Below are 26,021 nucleotides of genomic sequence, written 5' to 3'. Positions count from 1 at the left end.
GGAGTACTTCGTTTTCGTATCCCGAATACAATTCCTTAGTCATATACATAAATGACCTTGCAGTGCCCAGTCCCCAGAGTGTGACACATTTGATATTATTTTTGGGGCCACGATCAGTTTAAACAACGGTAAAGGGCATTCACTGAAAGGGATTAAAACAAAAAATTGAATGATATGAGTGATCTTTGCAACTGATAAGAAACTGAAATGAAGTGAGCAATAAAAGAAAGAAGGTGAGGAGGGAGGTTAAAGAAGGAGAGAGGATTTTATCAGGGAAGAATGGAAGGTAAACAGGAAGGAAGGAAGGAAGGAAGGAAGGAAGGAAGGAAGGAAGGAAGGAAGAAAGAAAGAAAGAAAGAAAGAAAGAAAGAAAGAAAGAAAGATTCTCCACAGTCTCCAGAGTCACCTTTGAATGTCGAAGGAAGGAAACGGTGCTAAAATGAAGGACGCAGATACGTAAATAAAAGAGAAGGAATGGACGGAAAGAAAGAGAATGAAAGGAAGGGAGGTAAGATAAAATGGATGAAGAATTAAGAAAGGAAGAATGAAGAAAAATGGAAGGAAGAAAAGATGAAAGAAATAAACAATGTATGGAATGAAAGAAGGAATGGAGGGAGGAGAGATGAAAGGAAGGACGAAGGTTTAATATAAATAAAAAGAAGAAAGAACGGAGGAAAATAATTAAGGAAAGGGTAAAAGAGGAAGGAAGGAGGAAAGAAAGAAAGAAAGAAAGAAAGAAAGAAAGAAAGAAAGAAAAGGAAAAAACGAGTAGTAGTTTGATCCGCATCTCTAAACGTGGTACGTAATATCACTGCGTATATTATCTAACGCATGTCAATTTTTTTCAGACTCTTGTCATTTGCCGTCTTTAGTTCCATTCTCTTAGCAGTCGTCTAGTGCAGGCCGTTCTGGTGTTGTCCCGTGTCTTCCCAGTGCTGACACAACTCTCCCACTGCGGCGATTGCACCCACTGGTTGCTATCCTGCCTCTTGAGCCAATATTTCAAACCATTCCAGTGATTTAAATGTTTCTTTACAACAACAAAAATATGTTGACTGGTGTTTTGTGGAAACATAATTTCTGCTTTTAAGATTAAAATTTCACTGTTTGGGAAAACAAGGGAGAGACTTTCAAATATTTTAAAACCATGTGACTGAGACATCGCATGATTTAAATGTTCCAATGACGCCCTTTTCTGTAAATGTTGAGCACGCTCGAGTGAAATTTCGAAGAGAACTGAATAAGAGCAAAACGAGGTCATGCTCGTCTAGTTCGATCTCTCAGTCCGGTGGTATTTGAAGGTGCTCAAATACGCCAGCCTTGTGTCGGTACATTTACTTTCACGTAGAGGAACTCCTGCGAAACTAAATTTTGGCACCTTGGCGTCTCCGAAAACCGTAGAAGTAGTTAGTAGGACGTAAAACCAATAGCATTGTTATTGTTCGTCTAATGTTGCTTTGGAAACAGGCTTAGTCATTCTCTCTGCTGGGAACAATTTTCCCTGACATCATTAAGTTGGTGAAAACAGAGAAAAATGTCAAGTATAGTCCTGAATGCAAAGTAAAACAGCATAGACATGATATTGTATAGGCTTTTGGGCTTCTGTCATTGTTTAAGGACTGTGCTCTGAGCACAGTTCTCTGCGAAACGTTATTTTCTTGACACGGCATAAGCCCAAAAGCCTATACAGTATCATGTCTATAATTACGGGCCGTGAAAGCATTAATGGCAACATTAAAACAGCATAGTTTTATTTTGTTGTATTACTTTCTTAAAGGCTTATTTTCGTAATTCAAAAAAAATTGTTTCCTTCCATTTCTCATAAAAATGTTACGTCCATATACCTCACTCCCCTCCATTTCTTTTCCACTCACACGTAGTTAGTGTATTCATAAACCTGTATTTTATTATAAGAAGACGCTACATAAAGGGGCTTTTCAGCCTAAGTGGCATGTAAATCATGATCAATAAATTCAATTCAATTCAATTCAATTCAATTCAATTCAATTCAATTCAATTCAATTCAATTCTCCTTGGGGGTCGCCCCTTTGGAATGGCCTGGTAGACGATTGATGTAAAAAGTTTTATTTATATCCAAATAGAAATATTGGAAAATATTGGAATTTGTCACAAATTGACCAGCCGACATCCTTTTTGTTGTATTTTATTACATTGCCTTTCGATTTGACTCCTATGGGCGACGTACGTGTGTATAAGTATAGAGCTCTTCCTATGATTGATATAATGTTGAAAACGGTGAACACACCCAGTCTCCAAGCCAGAAGATGTAGGAAGTAAAGTTTAAAGTCACCGACCCACAGGAAATCTAACCCATGACCTGTTATATCAAAGGCCAGCATGGTAAAATATTAGCCATGACGCATTCATATTTATCTCATTCTAATGAACCTCTAGCTTGCAACAAGGTACTGAAGGTGGAGTTGCATAAACACTAGGTGTTAAAAGTTTATCGCCCCTTATGCTTATGCAACTGTTCGAAGTGTTGTGAAGCCTGGGTGATACTTGCTATTCGTAGAAATGTAGCCACAGATTTACGAATGGCAGGAGGGCTGGTGTATGATTAAAATTATGTATAGGGTGTGGCTTTTAAAGAGCTGCACCACCTGAGGATGAGGACAAGAGTTTACTTTATGCTGTCCAACTAGCTGCTTCGTAATCACTACACCAGTCTTCAATTACTGACTTGCTCACCACTGGTTCAACAAGTACTGCAGTATATTGAGGTCACCGGGTGACCCAAATCAGTGCACTATAAATGGAGTTAGCTTGTACTGCAAGAGAATTGCCCCACGCATTGGCGGAAAGTGTAAGATGATGTATTGCAGCATGGTCTGACATTTCGTGGTTCAAAAATATGGGATTACTTATTTAAAATATCTCCGAGTTTATAACATGTGAAATAATTCAAATTTAACTACGAGAAATTATTATGATTTAACTCCTCTTCTCATGTTAAATGAATCATTACATTAGCAGTGTTGCTCCACAGGATTTGTTATAAATAGGTCAGTTAAGGTGTCTTGATATGAAATCGCTCACGCGTTGGCTGGGTTCTTTTCTTGAACGTCTACTATCAGGAAGAAGCAGAACAATTACACTCCCCAAAAACGGAAATGCATGCGCTTGTTCGAATTATAGAACATTAGCGATCCTTTCTCACATTTCTAAGATTTTACTTATCTACATTAAAGACAGAATTAGAGGGAAAATAGAAGAACAATTGGATAACGATCAATATGGCTTTAGAACACAGAAAGGAACTAGAGAGACACTTATAGAATTACTTCAAATTCTGAAGAAAAGGATAGAATAACACACCGATATAACAAGTCACGGTATTTCCATTTTTGGGTAGTGTAATTACCTCTGATAACAGATCTCTTTCAGAAATCAAGAAAAGTGTAGTGGTAGTAAAACAAGACTTCCAAAATAAGAAAAACTTATTGCCAAACAACCAACTCAGTTTGGAGACCAGAAAATCATTTCTCAAGACATTTGTTTGAAGTGTGCTACTGTATGGTTGCGAAACCTGGACATTATGGAAACAGGAAGAAACAAAACGTAAGGATACTGAAATGTTGTTTTGGAGAAGAATTACAAAAACAAATTAGACAGTTAGAAAAACAAATGCCTTTGTTTTAAAGAACGTAAAAGAGGATCGATATAATAATAATAATAATAATAATAATAATAATAATAATAATAATAATAATAATAGGCTAATTCGAGAATGGAGGAAAGCCGTCAATACTGAAGGTGTTCAGTTAGGAAAAAAATCCAAATAAATCATTATAGGCCAGTATCCAGTAATCGGGAGATAGTGGGTTCGAGCCCCACTGTCGGCAGCCCTGAAGATGGTTTTCCGTGGTTTCCCATTTTCACACCAGGCAAATGCCGGGGCTGTACCTTAATTAAGGCCACGGCCGCTTCCTTCCACTTCCTAGACCTTTCCTCTCCCATCGTCGCCATAAGACATATCTGTGTTGGTGCGACGTTAAGCAAAATAGCAAAAAAAAAAAAATCATTATAGATTGTTTAGCTTTCGCAGATGACATGGCGTTAATTACAGACTCATTAGATAATGCTGAAGAACAAATACGAGAATTACAGGAACAACCGGCCAATATAGGATTGCAAATATCATTTGAAAAATAAAACAGAGTTCTTGAGAAACATCATTACATAATATGTCGGAATGATGGCTTTAAATACCTGAAAGAATGGATAACAAACAACAAAATAGAAAGGGTGTTTCGCATGACAAGAAATATTTACGACAAGAAATATTTATCCTGGAAATTGAAATTATACATTATCAAACAGTGGCAGCCCAGAAATGTTATCTGCAGCAGAAACTCTTAAACTTACAAGAATTTGGGATCTTGAAATATTAGAAAAAGTTGAAAGAAGAATTTTGAGAAAAATTTGGACTACGATCAAACAGAGAGCTATATTTAAAAGTTGAAAAACTGACAACTGTAATGAGGAAAAGAAGACTCCAGTTTTTTGGACACGTTTATAGAATGAATAAAAATAGACTAAGTAAACAAATCTTCAACTAATTGAACACAAATACAAGCCAACATGGTTCATTGAAATTGAAAAGGATATGAAAAATGCTGGAATTTAAATAGATACGATAGAAAATAGAACACGTTTAAGAGAAGAAACCGAAAGGAAGGATTTCAGGAGAGAAAGAAATTAACAACGGGAAGAAAATGGACTCAAGAGGAAAAGGAACAACATTCTCAGAAAATGAAGGAAGTTTGGAAACTAAAAAAGTTAAATGCAAAGAAAAGTTACCAGAGATAATTTATCGTACCCTCGAAAGGGTTATTCGAATAATAATAATAATAATAATAATAATAATAATAATAATAATAATAATAATAATATGTCAAAAACATATCAGATATAAGGGTTTTCAGGCGTTTGCTCTATTAACCAGCGCCTCGTCTTAGGTCCGTCACTAGACTCATCAGAGTGGAATGTGTCAGACCCCACCCACTGACGCTGGGCCGTATGCAGGTGAATAATAATAATAATAATAATAATAATAATAATAATAATAATAATAATAATAATAATAATAATAACGGACCGAAAGTCTCGGACAAATGGTTCATGGAAATTAGGAAGGGCCTCAAGAGCATGGTACTGAATCAGGAGGACATCTCTAACCGTTCAAAATACATATCAGTGATAAAGGGCTTCCACGATGAGCAAACTCAGAACAGCGGCTGGATAGAAGGGAGAAGACAGACGACAAGAGAAGTAATGGAAAGTTTTTGGGCTTCTGGAAATGCCTTACTTGACGTGGCCTCGAATGGTCCTAAACGATAATAATAAGAATTCTACATCCATCTTCACTGCTATCGATCTACAAATCAGAGATTAATGGCCAAGAGGGTTCGTCGTGGCGACCGCTCATAATCTGCAGGTCTTCGGGCTGAACACTACAACTCGTTCAGGAGTATTTAGTCCAGTGGACGTGTGTGTACTCACACGCGCATAGCTATTGCGTACAGTTCGCTCAAGTATTATTTATTCTCCGGCGAGTGGATTTCACTTTCTTTAGTGGTAAAAGAAAGGCCTTCCTTCATGTGAAATATTAAAATACCACCGCCCTCCCCGTGAAAGTGAAAGGTGTTCTTGGTGTGACGCAAGCCGGATCTGCCACAAGGATGCTGTAAGCACTGTGATCCCCCTTATTGGGTAGCTGATGGGTTGTCGCACCCGAGATGTGAACCAGTGTTCCTTGTAGTGCTGGAGTGGTCGACATTATGTATCTTGTTATGAATTTCATAACACTTACTGCTCTTACAATGAACGTAAACAGGAAGAAAAGAGATTTGGAGAAGAAGTGAAAAGGGGGCAGAGAACAATTCAAGAGAACGGAGATTGAAAGAAGAAAAGAGAAAGGAGGAGGAAAGAATGAAATAGAATTAAGGGTAAAATAAGGAAATAGAGACGAGCTGAGTGGTTCTGACAGTTCCGGCGCTGGCCTTCTGACCCCAGCTTGGCAGGTTCGAATATTGCTCAGCCCGGTGGTATTTGAAGGTGCTCAAATACGTCAGCCTCGCGTTGGTAGATTTACTGACATGTAAAAGAACTCATGCGGGACTAAATTACGGCACCTCGCCGTCTCCGAAAACTGTAAAAGTAGTAAAGTAGTTAGTGGAACGTAAAGCGAATAACATTATTATTTAAAAAAGAGAAGAGAGGAATGAATAATTAGTGATACGAACAGTGAGGAGGAGAGAAGATAAGGAAATTGAAGAGGTGGTTGGGGAGAAGAGGGAAAGACTAGAAGAGTGTGGGGTGAAGGAAAAGAGCATGGAAGATAAGGGGAAGATTAATTAAACGCAGAAAAGTACAACGAACTGAAAGAAAGACAAGGAAGTATGAGAAGGATATGAGACAGAAGAGCACTGAAGGTAGGAAAAGAAAATAAACATTGGGAAAAAAGGGAAAGAGATGCGAAGAATCTGTAGAGAAGTTGAAAGAAAGAAAATAGGAGAAAGGTGAGAGAAGATGCGAGAGAGAGAGAGAGGCTGAGGGGAAGGAGGATAAAAGAAGAGAAAAGGAAAATAAGTAAATGTAAAAGATAGAAGTAGAAGCTTGAGTTTGCATTCGGGAGATGGTGGGTTCGAACTCCACTGTCGGCAGCGCTGAATATGGTTCTCCGTGGTTTCCCATTTTCTCTCCAGGTAAATGCTGGGGCTGTGCCTTAACTAAGCGCGATTAGAGTAGGTGAGAAAAAGAATAATGAAAAATGATGTGCCGAGAGACAAAAATAAAACAAGACAAAGAATAGAAAATGAAAATTCTGGTCGTAGAGTGACCCCTTCTGGAATTAAGGGCTTCCTCCGACTCCACACAGGAAACCTTTTATTTCCAAGTTTATCCAAATGTAAACTCTCAATGAGGTGAGAAACACATGGGCAGTAAATGACCAACTTCTTCTCGTCTGCGAGTTCACAGAACATAATTATTGTTAACGGTTAAACGGTTAATATGAATTTCAATCGGAAATGCAGTATTGTGAACTGAATTAAATGGTGATATTTGTTTGTTCAAACCTTGTCCCGTTTTCCTTTTCCTACGGGGTCGGGTATGAGGTGAGATGAATATGTCGTGGCGGGGTTTAATGACCGAATGCCCTTCCTGACGTCAACCTCGTTAGATATGATAGTCGGAAGGGGGAAACCCGGTGCCGGCACATAGCCTACTCCTGTTGAATAGCACCAAGGGGTCTGCTCACGCCTTAACCTCCCCATCCGACGGACGAATCACCGTCAACAGCGTCATATGACCTCACTCCACATGACCAATGCGCAGAGGTTTGGAATTTAATCCAGGCTTTTGGCACGCAATCTAGTGATTAGAGATTGTATACCACCATCTTCCCTACCCTACCGGCCGACATTCTGATGGTGGAATTTTTTCGACCAACGGGACTCGAACAGGATAACCACGCTGTCAGAGCACTTGGACTTCAACGCCTTAACGATCATGGCCACCAGGCGGGCTAATTGAATTAAATGACGATAATGTAAATTAATTCACTTTATGTTTGCAGGTAGCACAATGCATGTATCCAGTTAAAACAACAACAACAACAACAACAACAACAAAACAACAACAATAATAATAATAATAATAATAATAATAATAATAATAATAATAATAATAATAATAATAATGACCGTCTCTATGGTGTAGTGCTTAGTGTGATTATTTGTCACACCCTCAGAGGCCCCGGTTCGATTCCTGGCTCTGTCAACGATATTTGGAAAGTGGTACGAGGGCTGGAGCTTGGTCCACTCAGCCTCGGGAGGTCAACGGAGTTGACGGCGGTTCTATTCCGTCCTCACCCATCCTATAACTGGTTTTCTGTGGTTTTCGCACCTCTCCTCGAAGCAAAGCCGGGAAGCAAGGCCACGGGCGTTTCCTTCCCTCTTCCTTGTCTGTCCTTTCTGATCTTCCCATCCTCACGCAAAGCCCCTGGTCAGTATACCAAGAGACGCCGCGTGGGTGACGTACTGGTCCTCCTCCCCAGTTTTGTCCCACGGCCTAAAGTCTCAAGCTCCAGGACACTGCCCTTGAGGCGGTGGAGGTGGGAGCCCTCGCAGAATCCGACGGAATAACCAACTGTGGAGGGTAGGTAGATTAGGAAAGAAATAATAATAATAATAATAATAATAATAATAATAATAATAATAATAATAATAATAATAATAATAATAATAATAATAATAATAATAATAATAATAATACGCCTATTTTGTTATTTCTTACTCATAATAGAGAAAATGGAGGCCCAGAAACACCTGAATTACACGTTGGCCAGTTGTGAGTTTTTCTTGCTATATAAAGCGAAATAGTTACGCCATTCCCGGGATTCGAAAATCTCTTCTCTCGGTATCATCAACAGACAAATGCTTCAGTTAATAGGTAGGAATCAAATTTAAATCAATAACTTAACATGTAAACAAATAATGGAATTCACTGGCGCCTCTTCAAGCGATACAATCGAACATCAGAGGGTCAGTGACAATAGTATCCGCTGGTCTCTTCGAACTGACTTCGCCGTCTTGAAATTCGATAATTACTTCTTGGATTGAGCCTCTATTGTTATATCGGTTGCTGTGTGAGGAACTGCACCTCTTTGTACGGTTAAACAATCACGCCGCATTGCGAAGAACAAAGGTGTGAAGGAAAGTTAATCATCTTGAATAGTCCATTCTATCCAAGTATGAAACCTTGGGAATGCCATCAGGTAATAGTGGTGTGATTCGTTGTTGTGTAATGGGCTTTCTCTTGACGACTCAATGGGTACCTTCACATCTAGAGACGAGAGGAAAACAGTACTTACATTAATATGGCTTAACTCTCGACCTGGACTAAGTACAGTAATGTACAACTCAGCGGGGAGATCGTATGCCTGTCGGACAGATTACATTTGGATATTTCTAGTCCAGAGTTTCGCACAGTACGGCCCGCAGGCTCCTGCTGGTCCAAAGACCCTTTTAAGAAAATTAGTGACATAAATATATCGTATGGCTGGGGGACCATCCGAGAATTTGTGTAACATAACGCGACAGAATGTGTGACGGAAGTGTAACCATAGTAAACGTGGAGGCAGTGATGTGAGGTATGGATGGATGGTCAGACAGTGTTACCTAGCAACCGTACAAGTAGTGATCTAAGGTATGGATGGATGGTCAGACAATGTTACTTAGTAACTATGCAGGTAGTGGTGTAAGATATGGATGGATTGTCAGACAATGTTACCTAGCAACTGTGCAGGTAGTGATGTGAGGTATGGATGGATGGTCAGACAGTGTTACCTAGCAACCGTACAAGTAGTGATCTAAGGTATGGATGGATGGTCAGACAATGTTACTTAGTAACTATGCAGGTAGTGGTGTAAGATATGGATGGATTGTCAGACAATGTTACCTAGCAACTGTGCAGGTAGTGATGTAAGGTATGGATGGATGGTCAGGTAATGTTACCTAGCAACCATGCAGGTAGTGATGTAAGGTATGGATGGATTGTCAGACAATGTTACCTAGTAACTATGCAGGTAGTGATGTAAGGTATGAATGGATGGTCAGCCAGTGTTACCTAGCAACCGTCCAGGCAGTGATGTAAGGTATGGATGGATGGTCAGGTAGTGTTACCTAGTAACCTTGCAGGCAGTGATGTAAGGTATGGATGGATGGTCAGGTAGTGTTACCTAGCAACTGTGCAGGCAGTGATGTATGGATGGATGGTCAGACAATGTTACCTAGCAACCGTGCAGGTAGTGATGTAAGGTATGGATGGATGGTCAGATAATGTTACCTAGCAACTGTGTAGGCAGTGATGTATGGATGGATGGTCAGGCAGTGTTACCTAGCAACCGTCCAGGCAGTGATGTAAGGTATGGATGGATGGTCAGGTAGTGTTACCTAGCAACTGTGCAGGCAGTGATGTATGGATGGATGGACAGACAGTGTTACCTAGCAACCGTGCAGGTAGTGATGTGAGGTATGGATGGATGGTCAGGTAATGTTACCTAGCAATCGTGCAGGTAGTGATGTAAGGTATGGATGGATGGTCAGGTAGTGTTACCTAGTAACTATGCAGGTAGTGATGTAACGTATGAATGGATGGTCAGGTAGTGTTACCTAGCAACTGTGCAGGCAGTGATGTATGGATGGATGGACAGACAGTGTTACCTAGCAACCGTGCAGGTAGTGATGTAAGGTATGGATGGATGGTCAGGTAGTGTTACCTAGCAACTGTGCAGGCAGTGATGTAAGGTATGGATGGATGGTCAGGTTATGTTACCTAGCAACTGTGCAGGCAGTGATGTAAGGTATGGATGGATGGTCAGACAATGTTACCTAGTAACTATGCAGGTAGTGATGTAAGGTATGAATGGATGGTCAGGCAGTGTTACCTAGCAACCATGCAGGTAGTGATGTAAGGTATGGATGGATGGTCAGGCAGTGTTACCTAGCAACCATGCAGGTAGTGATGTAAGGTATGGATGGATGGTCAGACAATGTTACCTAGTAACTATGCAGGTAGTGATGAATGGATGGTCAGGCAGTGTTACCTAGCAACCGTCCAGGCAGTGATGTAAGGTATGGATGGATGGTCAGGTAGTGTTACCTAGCAACCGTCCAGGCAGTGATCTTATCTTTAAATCGTTAGAAACTGAGCTCTTACTCTCCATAACAGAGCTATTATACTCCTAGGTAACCTATCCTCCTCCATTCGCCTCACATGACCCTACCACCGAAGCCTGTTTATGCGTACAGCTTCATCCATCGAGTACATTCCTAACTTAACCTTTATATCCTCATTACGAATAAACTCCTGCCATTGTTCCCACCTGTTTGTACCAGCATTCATTGTCGCTACTTTCATGTGAGTTATTTCTAACTTATGAGTAAGATGTCCTGAGTCCACCCAGATTCCGCTCCCGTAAAGCAAAGTTGGTCTAAACACAGACCGACGTAAACATAGTTTCGTCCGGGAGCTGACTTCCTTCTTACAGAACACTGCTGATCGCAACTGCGAACTCACTGCATTAGCTTTACTACACCTTGATTCAATCTCACTTACTATATTACCATCCTGGGAGAACATGGTTCATGGTGTGAGTTACTGTAGTCACGTCCTAGTTCGTGAACCATGGGCAACGGCTGAGTGGCCTAGGAAATGGTCCTGAGAGTCGGGATACCAGTTGCTATGGAATGGCAGTGGGCATCTCGGACATATTCTGAGTCATGGCCCTCCTTGTGGTCAGGCGGCTAGGACTATATAATCCACCGGTGGTCCCTAACCAGTTAGAGGAGAGATCCTCTCTTGGACTGTGTGTAAGTAGGGTAGCATCCTGCTTCATGGATTTACCGAGTTCAGAACATTATTATTATTATTATTATTATTATTATTATTATTGTTATTATTATTTCGCCCTTTCTTTTCCTCTCGTCGGACTCTATTGGGCCTGTTTTCTTTCCCTCCGGATCTTGGAATTCTTTTTAACACTTTCTTTTTAAATAAAAATTACTCCCTCTTTTGCTCGTTCTTGTATTCTTTCTTTCCAAATCTTTCTTGACTTCATGATTGCAGGTTGTTGCTGAATTTTTATTCCAAAGATATTTGAAGATCTTTTCGGTTAACCTGCTGTCATCCATCTGTATAAATATCCAAAAAATATCACTCACCTCTTCTGTTCTGTTTTCTATATATATCATAATTTCTTCTTGATTTCGCGAGTTCTGTAGTTCTTAGCGCACCGACTACTTTACGTATTTTTTTTATTTAATGTACTTCTAATTTATTCAGCTTGTAATTAAGTACTAGACATACATTCGCGAATAGGCATACCGGTTTGACTACTTTGTTGTAGTGTTGTATTTTGAGGTTTCTAGATAAACACTTTTTGTTGTAGATGTTCCTAGTTATACCGTATGCTCTTTCCATCTTCTGTATCCTTTCCTCTACAGTGGATATTTCTAAACCGTTTTCTTGAATTGTTCTCCCAAATGTTTGATTTTTACCTTCCTTATTCGGTCATTTTCTGTTATTAAAAATTCTGGAGCATTTTGTTATATTTGTCATATATTCTTAAACCTATTATTATTTCCTGGGTGGATAGGAGCCTTTGTCTCCAGAAAATATACATTTAATTGTAGCATGAATATCAAATGCTATTGCAGATCTGTAACAGTTCTCATTGGATTGAAGAGAGGAGAAACGGTAGTATTAGAAGTTGATGAGATGTTCAGTGGTTACGACTGGCTGGTCTGCTTTCTCAGAATGAATGGTAGTTAAACAAAGCTAACATTAAGTCCACGTTTTATGATCCACATTCTGGTGTTACAGCATATGTCAGTTGTTAACGTACTCCTCATCTGCACTGCTACACTCCTAGGTCACGATCAAGTCCAAGAGTAGCTTTCTCCAGCAGCATCAACAACAAAGCGCTATTTATTACTCTTTTGTTTTCATCTGGGTGGGAAGAAGGAACATGTGAAATTACAGGTTACTCTTCTACAGCAAGTACCAGAGACACACATCTCCCTGAGAAAATGGTGTTCAGCTGTCTGTGGCGAGAGGAGGTTGTTCTCAGGATTTCTGATCTGAGATATGAGGTGGCGGAGAAATAAGTATCACTCATGTCTAAAGCCCGGATTTTTATGCAGTAACAGGTTAGATTGCATACTAATTTGCTTTAGTAGGAAGTGTCGGCCACCTGCTCTTCCATAATGTAGCAACAGTAACATAAATTATAGGGGTTCTGATGGGCCTTACCCTGGGCCTTACCCCTAAAGTTTGTGCAATCCCCATAGCATAATCGTTGTGGAGGTAGACTATACTTGCTTTTCGTTTCAGTATGTTTGCATTCTAACCTATTAAAGCATAAAAATCCGGGCTCTACTCATGACTCATGAGGGAAGTATTTGTGTGCATCCTTCCAAGTGCTCCACCACTCTGACTGAGTGTTTGCGGTTAGCTCTCTTTTTATACAGGCTGTATCAGAACTATATCGACAAAAAGTCAGGGATGTTCTTTGTGTTATGATAAGAACGTTGGTGCAATCGGACTGATGGAGACAACTTTTCTTTCGGGAAAATGAAATTACATTTTTATTTGCGGGCGCACGATTCAAATTGACGAACTAGTCGTATCTGCTATGCCAGCGAGCCAGCCGCTGCCTATTGCTGTGCTTCAGAGGAGTGAAGGGAAGGGAGGGGAAGTGGGAAGTTGGAGACAGAGGTAATGCTCGGTGCGAATGCACAAATTTCTCGTTCGTTTCGCATAGTCGCTTCCCCGCCCCACTATGCAGTGTACAGTTTGTACTGTACAAATTGACTACTATGCGAATGCCGTAGAAGAATACAGGCAACTTTCCAGATCATTCGACCCCGTGTGGGTGGGGGTGGTAGAATAACACCCACGGTATCAATAGGCGACTAAAAGGGCCTTCAGGGGCAATGAACTTTGGAGCGTGGGTTCACGACCACAGGGCCCTCAGCTGAGTCCTGGCATTGCTTCCACTTACTTGTGCCAGGCTCCTCACTTTCATCTATCCTATCCGACCTCCGTTGGTCAACTTTTGTTATTTCCAGATCCCGACGGTATTACGTATGGATACCTAGGGAGTCATTCATTTTCATGCCCTTCGTGGCCCTTGTCCTTCTTTGGTCGATACCTTCATTTTTCGAAGTGTCCGACCCCTTCCATTTTTCTCTCTGATTAGTGTTATATAAAGGATGGTTGCCTAGCTGTACTTCCTCTTAAAACAATAACCACCACCACCACCACCACCACCACCACCACCACCACCACCACCACCACCACCACCACCACCACCACCACCACCACCACCACCACCACCACCACCACCACCACCACCACCACCACCACCACCACCACCACCACCACCACCACCACCACCACCACCACCACCACCACCACCACCACCACCACCACCACCACCACCACCACCACCACCACCACCACCACCACCACCACCACCACCACCACCACCACCACCACCACCACCACCACCACCACCACCACCACCACCACCACCACCACCACCACCACCACCACCACCACCACCACCACCACCACCACCACCACCACCACCACCACCACCACCACCACCACCACCACCACCACCACCACCACCACCACCACCACCACCACCACCACCACCACCACCACCACCACCACCACCACCACCACCACCACCACCACCACCACCACCACCACCACCACCACCACCACCACCACCACCACCACCACCACCACCACCACCACCACCACCACCACCACCACCACCACCACCACCACCACCACCACCACAGATCATTCGCGACACACCACACATCCTGAGCAGAGTTCACCGGTGGGAACTGTACATCGAAATAGGAGTGGAGCATATTGAACATCTACTGTAATCGAACCATTGGGCGTTTTATTTCCTTCGTTCAGCATTTCATTCCATCTACAATGTTGTGAGTGAAGGAATAAAGTCTCTGCAGCTGCTCAAATACGTCACCCTCGTCTCGGTAGATTCATTGACAAGTAAAACAATTCCTGCGGAACTAACTTCCGGTACTCCGGTGTCTCCGAAAACCGCAAAAGTCGTTAAAAGGACGTAAAGCTAATGGAAGTATTATTTATTATATACACTTTCGTGGGGCGGCAGCTTTGCACCTTCGAACGTGTTAAATAATAAAAAAACGTTACTGCGACCAACGGACGAGTGTGTCTTAATTGGAGTGTGTTCCTGTACTGCTTGTGAAACTAACTATGGATATTGCCTCTAAGAGACAGGATAATCCTGTGCGAATTGAAAGGTGAAACCTTTTCCTGCGCGAGGAGCATTCCCTCTGTCTCCATCATACACCTCACTGCCCTCTCCCTCCCTTTCTCTTCCCTGACGGAGGGTGGCAGATTGTACTCTGGCATAGAAAACACGGGGAGTTCGTGAATTTGGATCGCGCACCCGGTAGTTACAAAGTAACCCTATTTTCTCCACAAAAAGAAACAACATTTTCTGCGCCAATCCGATTGCAGCACCCTTCTTAAAACACGAAGATCACCCTTGATTTGTTTTTGTCGGTGTATTTATGATACACCCTGTATCTTGGGTGATGAGTAACGGAACATTCCCGTTGCACCTCCCAGAAACACATGGGGAAACCAGGCAAAGTGACTAATACACGGAAAGGCCGACCATGCCCTCTAGGCCGTCTGGGAGATACCGTAACGTCTGAATCACTAGTCCTTTCCAGGGAGTACCGTAAGGGCTGGCACGTAACAATCTAATTGGAATTATTTTAAGGGAAGCAACATTCCTTTTCATTCATAAACTTATGCGGAAAAAGCTCTCATTCATAGTGGGCAAAATGAAATTGGCCCAGAAAATATTTACAATAGGACCGACACGGGACTGACCCTCGTTAATGAATATCACAGAAGATGCTGGAAATGGCCTCATGTGAAGAAATGAAAAACTGAGTATCCAAAAGTTCTGACTCCACTTCACTCAGAATCCACCGGTAGAACTCAACGCGCGAAGGTTCGCCTGGATGCCTTAACTCATAACCCGTGTGGGTGGGGGATGCAGACGAAGAATACCCCAACGGTATCTCCTGCCTGTCTTAAGAGGCGACTAAAAGGGGCGACCAATGTATGATTGAGTTAGAATCATGAAACTACTTGTGATTAGTACCGTCACGTGGGGAACACCATGGGTCTGCTTTACTTGCGAATAGTACCACTATGTTACACACACAATAGATTTGTGATTAGTAGCAGGGGAGAGTGGTTCACTGTGAGTTTCCAGTACCTGTGATTAGTACCACTATATGCCGAACATCATGGGCTTACGTTGCGTGTGATTTGTACCCACGGGATAGTACGAGTCCCTATGATTAGTACACCTACTGTATGTGATGTTCACCATGGGTTTGCGTTGCCTACGAGTGGCGCCATTATCTGAGAAACAACATAGGTTTGCGTTACCTCTACGACGTACAATACTTGTGAGTAGTACCATGATGTTTGGAACACCGTGAGGTTACGCTACCTTTGATTAGTAACGCAACTTTAGAAATACCATGGTTCTACTTTACTAGCGATGAGTGCCATTATGAGGGACCGTTGACCTGGATATTGACCCCGTTTGGACGGATCCACTGATTGTTTTAAATTCATATTCATCCATTCATTCATCAACACGATTTGAATACTGGCCAGTCGATACTTTTAAACTGTCATTGCATTTCATCTGGTTTATTATGATTAGGGTGGTGGCGATGATTGGGCCGATGACCTAGATGTTAGGCCCCTTTAAACAATAAGCATAATCATCTTCATCATCAGCTTTAACTCATACACAACAGTAAATTTGTAAGGATAAAGATGCCTGTTTCGACACGACGTTCTCGTAGTTCCCATTTGCACCGATAAACGGCGCTGGGATTTCATCGGACTTCGTTCCAGCCTTTCCTTCACTTGAGCAATGTTTTAGGATAATTAAGGATTATATTAGCTATATAGAGCCCGTTTCACGCCGGTTTGCCACCAAGTTTTGCATTGACGACTTTCCTGGATTTCTGACAAACCACTTCCATTCTTAAACTCTTGCGCAAACAGTTCTGCACATGTTTTCCTCGAATCGTGCGTCGGATAATACCCGACAATGAACACGCGCTGTTTTATCGTGAACACCATTCTGTGTTACGTTAAACACGTAATGTCAACGACCGATTGGTACATCGAAGTCACGGTTTCCAGAATTTACTGCGATGGGCAGTTCTCTGTTAATGGGCAAAAATTTCAGTTCCACGTCGGTCTAACAAAGATTTTCCGGACCAGCAATATTTTGGCTATACTGAACAATATATAAAGGGAAACTCAGTTTAGTTATGTACCTATAATTATTTTGCAATGTTTCTCTGAAATGGTTGTTTTGTAATTTCTAAAAATTGAGAACTATTAAGAGCTTTTCCTCAATTGATACTGAATGACATCCAATTGTTTATCATCAGAAAGACTTTGGAGTTTTTGAATAGTGAATTGTTGTTCGTATCCCCACATAAAACATGGTCACATCATGGTTACCCCTCGGTTTATACTACGGGTATTCTGACATCACAGATATATTTGATGAAATTTACGGATATAGCCTCCACAGACCTGACATCAGTCTACGATGCTCTCAACTACCAGCTACTGGTATTCAAAGTCACAAAGTATCCCACCTTACTTGCATGATAGGAATCCTATTACAAAATCGAAGGTTCACTCTTGAGTTTCAGGGTCGATGGGTTACCACAGGGGAATGATCTGGCTCCGGTCTTCTTCAAGATATACACTAACGAACACTGGTAGGTTTATCTGTGCTGACGACCTTGCTCTCTCAGTTCAAGATAACTCTTTTGAACAGTTTGAGCACAGATTAACTCAGGCATTTCACAACCTTGAACTGTATTATCGAAAGAATAATCTCGATAATCAAATCCCAGTAAAACCCAAGTTTGATTTTCCGCCTCAGGCACTACATGAGAAAGATCAGATCTCATGGAGTGGAGTTCATCTGACACATTACACCACATCGATATATCTGGGTCGGTAGCGTCGTCTGTACGATGTTATGAGAATGTAAGCTTCGTGAGAACTCGTACAATTTATTACCTGTCGTACTGGGTGGTGATATGAACATCGTTCGGAAGGCAGCGCGTGATCAATGGTTTCTCTCCATGCGTGGTACGTTCGTTCTCGAATTAAACAACAATAACAACCCAGCAACTCCTCTACTAGGAGTAGTACGTGCAGTCTCCACGTAAAGCACTTAATAGCCGAAGAATACGTTTCATACTTTTCCTATCACCGTCCATTACTGAGTAGAACTACAGTATCCAAACCCATGTCTGTACATTAATGTGTAAATGACATAAATACATCCAAAGACATACCCATGATTCTATGTTTTTCCGAGTAGTGAAGAAATTATGTTACGAATTTTCACAATGTTACGAGGTGTGTTGAAAAAAAAAACAGAACTTTTAAAATAGCGCGCCAACCGGTACAGAGAGCGCGCTGCGGACGTAGCGGCAGGTTTAGACAACAAACTGTCATTTGTCGCGTTTCGCTGTGAGCACGTGCAGAAGCTATTCGTCAGATTAGTGTCTAACTGAGAATGAAAGAGCTTAAAGAACAACGTTGGCGTGTGTGTGTGAAATTTTGCTACAAAATGGGCAAAACTTTCACGGAGAGGGTTCTAGTCCACCAGAAAGTATGTATGTGTCGGTCAAAGATCAAGGTGATGCTGGTTGTGCTTTTTGACTGTAAAGGCATTGCCCATCTGGAATTGTACCACGTGGTCAGATAGTAAGCAAGACAATACACAGACTCACGCGTCGCTCCTTGTCCGCAGCTATCTGGGAAAAATCACACTGCTATTGTGACCCTTCCACCGTATTCTCCGGACTTAGCCCCAGCAGACTTTTTTCTGTTTTCCAAAGTTAACACCACGTTGAAAGGACGTCGTTTCAAAACCATAGAGAAGATTGAGGATAAAGCGACAAGAGACTAGTGCGCCTTTCCACAAACGGCGTTCCAGTAGGCTTTCCAAAAGTGGAAGAGACGATGGGAACGGTGTATTGCCAGTAGAGGCGACAACTTGGAGGGGGACAGTGCTTAAAATGTTGTAATAAGCGATAAAAAGGTTTTAATACAATTTCTGTTCCTTTTTGAACATCTTTCGTATTTACGTAGTCTTAATATGAAATGTCAAAATAATGACTTCTGAAAATGGTTCTGGAGGACAAAAAACACATCTCTCAGCCTACCAGAATTCCGAATACGGTACCGTCTTTGAGGTTGTACATGTTTTCACTAGCATGTGATCACTTGAAGAAGGTTTTACTTCTTAATAACTACTGATGGACGTATACATATAAACACAATTAGATCAGCCAGGTGCGTGTAGGATTTCCTTTCCCTTATCTTTCTGCTCGGAACCGTAAAAATTAATTGAAGACCCACACGAAATTACGCATCCAATTAGTGCATGATCCTCAAATCGTGCTTCGTAATCCTGTTCGAGGAGCTAAAGTGAGGATAATCGCAGGATATAAATGTGCTGCTTGCATTATTAATGTTATGCTCGTATTGTGAAGGTCATATTGCTGGAGAGACCTACTGTTTACAGTGTCTTCTGGTATTGGCCCGATGAAATTTGTTCCCTTCATTGATCTGTCTCGGTGTGACTGTGATATGTGTGATGTTAATAACGGCACTCTTCTCGCAGCCAGTGTGTCTTGGCGGTGATGCTAAGTATTGCTTTAAGAGGAAGACAACTTTTCAACATTCTTCTTCTTGCCCATGTAAGGACCACGGAAAGTAACCCTGTGCATTCATCTTGATCGTTCTTTTCTTGACTTCCCATAGTGCTTCATCCTTTCACTTTGCTGTTTACCGAGCTCGATAGCTGCAGTCGCTTAAGTGCGGCCAGTATCTAGTAATCGGGAGATAGTGGGTTCGATCCCCACTGTCGGCAGCCCTGAAGATGGTTTTCCGTGGTTTCCCATTTTCACACCAGGCAAATGCCGGGGCTGTACCTTAATTAAGGCCACGGCCGCTTCCTTCCAATTCCTAGGCCTTTCCTATCCCATCGTCGCCATAAGACCTATCTGCGTCGGTGCGACGTAAAGCAAAAACAAAAAAAATCTTTGCTGTTTCCTCCTCTCTTGTGGTACAGATGGATGTTACTTCCGTTCATCTTCTCCTTCTTCTGGAAACCCTTGAAAATATGTATCAAGTTCCTCCGGTGACATTCAACTACCCTTCACAACAGAAACCGTAGTTGTGCTTAAACTGTACGCATGCAACTGCCTGTTGCTGGGACTAGGGAAGAGCTATCACGGTAACATACTCTGGTGCAGACTCTCCGCTTTAATGCCATTATACGTCAAGTTCAGAAACTTAATGGCTCTACTAGGTATATTTATACAGGGTGTACCAAAACTCGACGGCAAAAATTTAGGAATGGATTCCTCACATAGAAAGAAGTTTATGACAACTTCGGTCCGGAGACGTATACTTACAGATTTATTCAAACTTTTGTATATTTACACCGTACGTTTGTAACGGCAGCCGAAACACTTGGAGCATGTATCAGGGGAAATTTTTGCCGTCGAGTTTTGGTACATACTGTATAGAATTGCATCCGGGAGATAGTGGATACGAACCCCACTGTCGGCAATCCTAAAGATGGTAGTCTGTGGTTTCCCATTTTCACAAGCCTCTGCTCGTCGTCGCATGGAGTTACGCACGCGATCAAAAATGCCTGGTGTAGATGTTGTCACATTGCGCTCACATAAAGTTGCTTCATCAGGAACAGGAGTCGCACACACGAGAGACTTAATGTGTTCCATAGGTAAAAGTCCAGGGGGTTCAAGTCAGGAGAGCGTGGCGATGGCCAAGCAATCTGTCCTCCTCTACCTATCCAGCGCTCAGGAAAATGGGTGTTCAGGTTTCCTGCGGTCAGTTGACCGAAATGTGCGGGAGCACCATCACGCATGAAACACATTTGTTGACGGGATGCAAGTGGCATGTCTTCCAAGTAATCAGATAATGCAGTAGGTACGCAAGAAATTAGTGTAGTTCTGTCTAGTAAGCCTATTCGGAAGAACGTAGGGTCACAACAAGGAATCACCAACAATGCCTGCCCAGATGTTAATGGCGAACCTCTGTTGATGAGACGATTTTATGATTGCATGAGGACATGTAAATTATTACTAAAATTAATTTGTGTCACAAAGTTTGAATAAATCTGTAAGTATACCTTTCCGGACCCATGTTGTCATAACCTTTTTTTCTTCTCTCTACGTTAGGAATCCATTCCTAAATTTTTGTCGTCGAGTTTTGGTACATCCTTTATAGGATTGCATCGGGGAGATAGTGGGTTCGAACCTCGTTGTCGGCAATCCTGAAGGTGGTAGCCTGTTGTTTCCCATTTTCACACCAGGCAAATACTGGGGATTTCTTACATGACTTCAGTTCGGCATGTAATGGGATAGACGCTTGTGTAGACAACTCATACTCACTAATTACGTAAGAAATCACTAAACATGGGTTCACACTTATTTGTCTTTGTAGTGACTTAATTCCTCGTAACCGAGCTCGATAGCTGCAGTCGCCTTTGTGCCGCCAGTATCCAGTATTCGGGAGATAGTGGGTTCGCACCCCAGAGTCGACAGCCCTGAAGATGGTTTTCCGTGGTTTCCCATTTTCACACCAGGCAAATTCTGGGGCTGTACATTAATCAAGACCACGGCCGCTTCCTGCCCACTCCTAGCGCTTTCCTCTCCCTTCGTCGACATAAGACCTATCTGTGTCGGCGTGACGTAAAGCAAATTATAAAATAATTTATATAGGACAAAAATTGTCTTACTTAAATCAGCACTGAACACCTAAGAAGGACGTCGGCGGATGCAGAATGGTCACAGTTGGTCCGTGGTCCGACAGCTCTGCGCTCCGACCGACCAACTGAGAAGGGGACGGGTAGCCACGGCTCTGCAGTGGCTCTACGCCTCTGTATTCGGGAGACGGAGGAGGACTGGTCCCCACCGTCGCCTGTCCTGAGAATGGATTTCCGTGGTTTTCCATCCTCCTGCACTAAGGCGAATGCGGTGATAGTTCATAGTATAGGCCACGGCCGCCAACCCCCTCTCCTTCTCCGATACGCTTGAGGCTCTGGACTTCTGACCCCAACTTGGCAGGTTCGATCCTGGCTCAGTGCGGAGGTATTTGAAGGTGCTCACATACGTTAGCCTTGTGTCGGTAGATTTACTGACACGTGAATGAACACCTGCGGGACTAAATTTCGGCACCTCGGTGTCTCCGAAAACTGTAAAAATGTAGTTAGTGGGACGTGAAGCCAATAACATTATTATTATGATTGAAACCTGAAGCTTTCACTTATATAGAAATAAGCCTGGGGTAGAAAGCCAGTCAGTATTTTCTCTTGTAAAGTTTAGGATCAGAGGTGAAATATTTGACAACTGTGCTCATTCGCCCAGTCTGATCCATTTTAATGCCCACTTTTTTCTTTGTATTTTGTTTTCTGATGCTTCATTTTGTTTCCACTTACTAAATGGCTTGCTCTTTTCCAACAGCTGTTCTACGACTATGTTTGGTAACAGATCGCCATATCAAGACCCGGTGAAAGTAGTGGAAGGAATGAACAACAGGTTGCAAGCGTCGCTGAATATGAATCAAGTAAGGCATTCACAGTCTTTTAGATTTTATGAATACTTAAGTGTTGCTTGGAGTTACAGAATACAAACATACTTTGCGTATGATACCGTTTTAAAGCTGTAAGTGGTTAAGAAAGGCAGACATCTTTCAGTGGAGCTTGAACGTGAAAACGGATATGTCATAAATGTCAGGAGAGGTAACTAAATCTTGATAGAAAGATATATGCACTATTTTCATATTTGTATATTATCGTCTTGTTTTCTATGGCGTTGCTAAGGCTATAAAGCCTGCTATTATGACCAACCATATTACACTGCTTGGTTTACGGTATGTTAAGTTCTACAACATACTAAAATTGTGTAACTTAAAGACTAACTGGAAAAGCTTATCGTCTAGTTCCTACAGTTAATATTTATATGAACAAGTAAATTATCCTAGATATGTGCTATAGATTATGTTGTTATATGTATGTAATTTTTACAACACTTCCTTTGAACAGCTGAGTACTAGGAATGTCTCTAATGTCAGCCGGCAGGGAATGCCACAGGCGGATACTAGCGGGGATGAATGAATCACTGAAACTTGTAATGTGATGGGTAGGAAATTTCGTGATTATTTCTGGATGATAGGTACTGAAGTTCATCTCTCAAGTAAACCGGTGTTTTGCTCCGTAGAACACTATGATGGTGTTTATATTCTTGATCCCATCTCTTCCCATATCTCTTTTAATCCAAATTTTTGCTCCCTGTATTTTATTCGCTCCTCTTACCACTATTTCCGCCATCAGGGTGGAAAACAACTTCATTTTTATCGGTCTGTTACCCCGTGCTTTACCTACCCTTCCCACATCGTCAATATCAGCTTCGCTAAAATTGATTTTCATCATTTTTTGGATGACTTCCACCACTTTGTATATAGTCAGCACTTTGTCCTCACCTTTTTCTTCCGGCACCCCATATATGAATAAGCATTTATTCCTGCGTTCTTGGTTACCATCTTCTACTGCTGACTTCAACTTTACCATCTCTTCCTCCATCTTCCTTATTTTCGTCTTGAGTGATGTAATTTCTCTCTCGTTAGTTTCCACTTTGGTCATTGTTTCCTCCGTTTTTCCCTGTATCCATCGCCTTATATTTTCAAGTTTTTTCACTTGTTCCTTCATCACATTTTTAATCTGTTCACACGGGCAAACTTCTTCTACGACTTCTTTGACCACTTTTCTTATGACCTCCACGTCTTCCCAGTTCATGTTGCCACTGTGAGTCGGACCGGGATTTGTTTCCACACCCCCTATAATTAACAGTACCATAATCACCGCTGCCACCTGTATTATCTCAGCCATCATTCTCGTTTCTACTTTACCTCCTTCACTCCAAGCTGTTTCCATCTTCCATCTTCCCTGCCATCTTCCAATAACCACCCGATATTGGTCCACACCAATCATCTTCCTCTTCCCTCCCGTCTTTCTTCCCACTCGCCGCACACACTGCGCTCCCGCTCCACCTGCACTGTCAGCTCCGAACGTCTGCTTCCGTCCGCTGCTTAGGTAAGACTGTAGAACACTATGAATAACTGACACAGTGTGTCGATTTTGCCTCTCCTCTAAATATAGCCAAGATAACTGATTGAGGTAGGGGGAGATGGAAACTGTAACGCACGCCTCATTCGTGCTGCTAGCTATACTGCTAATAATAAGAGTTGGCGTCTGACATTTCTTAGAGGGAGGTCCGTTTACTGCCTGCCGAGGCGGGGTAAAGGGAGTGGCTGTGTGGTTGCCATGGAAACGAGGGTGGGGCGAATGCGGTTGCCATGGAGATAAAACTTCAGGGCAGCTCGTCTTTCTGGGAGTTGCCAAACCTATCACTGTCACTGATAAGAACCTGATTGTTTGTATAAGAGTGATCACAAATGGGACGACACCGCCTGGCCAGGTAGTCTACAACAGATCACAGCGGACAGAATGAAGGAGGGAACAAGTGAGCCGGAAGCGAGGGGTAAGAGCATGTAGAAAGGAATGCTGGAATGTGGCAACATCGTGAAATGGCACGTGCAGTGCTCCTCCCTCCAACCTTACTTGTCAGACGCCAACTTTAGTTAAGTCTAGTGTAGATACGTAAACGATGATGGATTCACACCAATTGAACTGTACACGCAAAGTCAATGTCATTAATCTTAATCAAATTCAATTAGATTTCTTAGCATTCCGATGAAATGAAACGGTCGGGAGTGTCTGAGGACATGTTCGGCTCGCCAGGTGGAGGAATTTTGATTTGACTCCCGTAGACGACCTGCGCGTCGTGATGAGGATGGAATGATGATGAAGACGACACATACACCCAGCCCCCGTGCCAGGGAAATTGACCAATGATGGTTAAAATTCATGACACTGCCGGGAATCGAACCCTGTACCCCTGTGACCATAGACCAGCAAGCTAACCATTTAGGCATGGAGCCGGACAGCATTCCGGTAATTACGGTCCAGTAACTCGACACGAATCAGGAAATAGGATAGATGCATCTGACGGGGGTGAACTGTCACGCACACACATACACTCGTATGTATCTTTGTATGTATGTGTGTATGTACGTACGTAGATTTGGCCCTATTTTATGGCCGAATGCCCTTCCTGACGCCAACCCTATGTGGACGTATGTAATGACTATTGCGTGTTTCCTTGGTGGTTGGAAGTGTGGCGTGTTTTCTGAATATCAAGACGAGAGTTTGGGACAAAGAAAAACAGTCGGTCCTCGAGCCAGAAGATTTAATCAGACGCGACTAAAATCCCCAACCCGGCCAGTAATCCAAACTGGGACCCTCTGAATAGAAGGCTTCAACTGCTGACATTTCAGCCAAGGAGTCGGAAGGATGACCCCCTATGCATGGGGAAGGTAGAGTAACAGCCAGGGTATCCCCTGCCAGTTGTAAGAGGTGACTAAACGGGGGCCCCAGGGGTTCTGAACTTTGGATCCTGGGTTGACTATCACGGGACCCTTAGCTGAGTCCTGGCATTGCTTCCACTTACTTGTGCAGGCTCCTCACTTTCATCTGTCCTATCCGAACTCTCTTGGTCAACTCTTGTTCTTTTCCAACCCCGACGGTATTAGGTTGCGAGGCCTGGAGAGTCTTTCATTTTCACGCCCTTCGTGGCTCTTGTCTTCCTTTGGCCGATACCTTCATTTTTCTAAGTATCGGATCCCTTCGATTTTCTCTCTCTCATTAGTGTTTATATATATATATATATATATATATATATATATATATATATATATATATATATGGTTGCCTACTTTTACTTCCTCTTAAAACAATAATCACTACCACCAGCATCAGTCAGACAGATGGGTGAATAGCTCCGATGAAGAAAAGTTTAATGTACTATTATATCGATTATTTATTTTATTATTAATGTATTTAATCATTTTACCATTTCAGCGAGGGATCCCATCTCCACCGTCTCAAGGGCGTGAGATATTTGGTCGGGGATGAATCTGGGGTGGAGGACCAGTACCCATCCCAGGTGGCCTCACGTGCTATACTGATCAGGGGCCTTGTGGGTGATGGGACGATTGGAAGGGATGGACAAGGAAGAGGGAAGGAAGCGGTCGTGGCCTTAAGTTAGGTGCCATCCCGGCATTTGCCTGGAGAAGAGGTGGGTAACCACGGAAAACACTTCGATAGTGGCTGAGGAGGGAATCGCACCCCCACTAAA

This window comes from Anabrus simplex, chromosome 12, assembly GCF_040414725.1.
Source record: "Anabrus simplex isolate iqAnaSimp1 chromosome 12, ASM4041472v1, whole genome shotgun sequence".
Taxonomy (NCBI): Eukaryota; Metazoa; Arthropoda; class Insecta; order Orthoptera; family Tettigoniidae; genus Anabrus; species Anabrus simplex.
Note: the sequence above shows the minus strand (reverse complement) of the source record.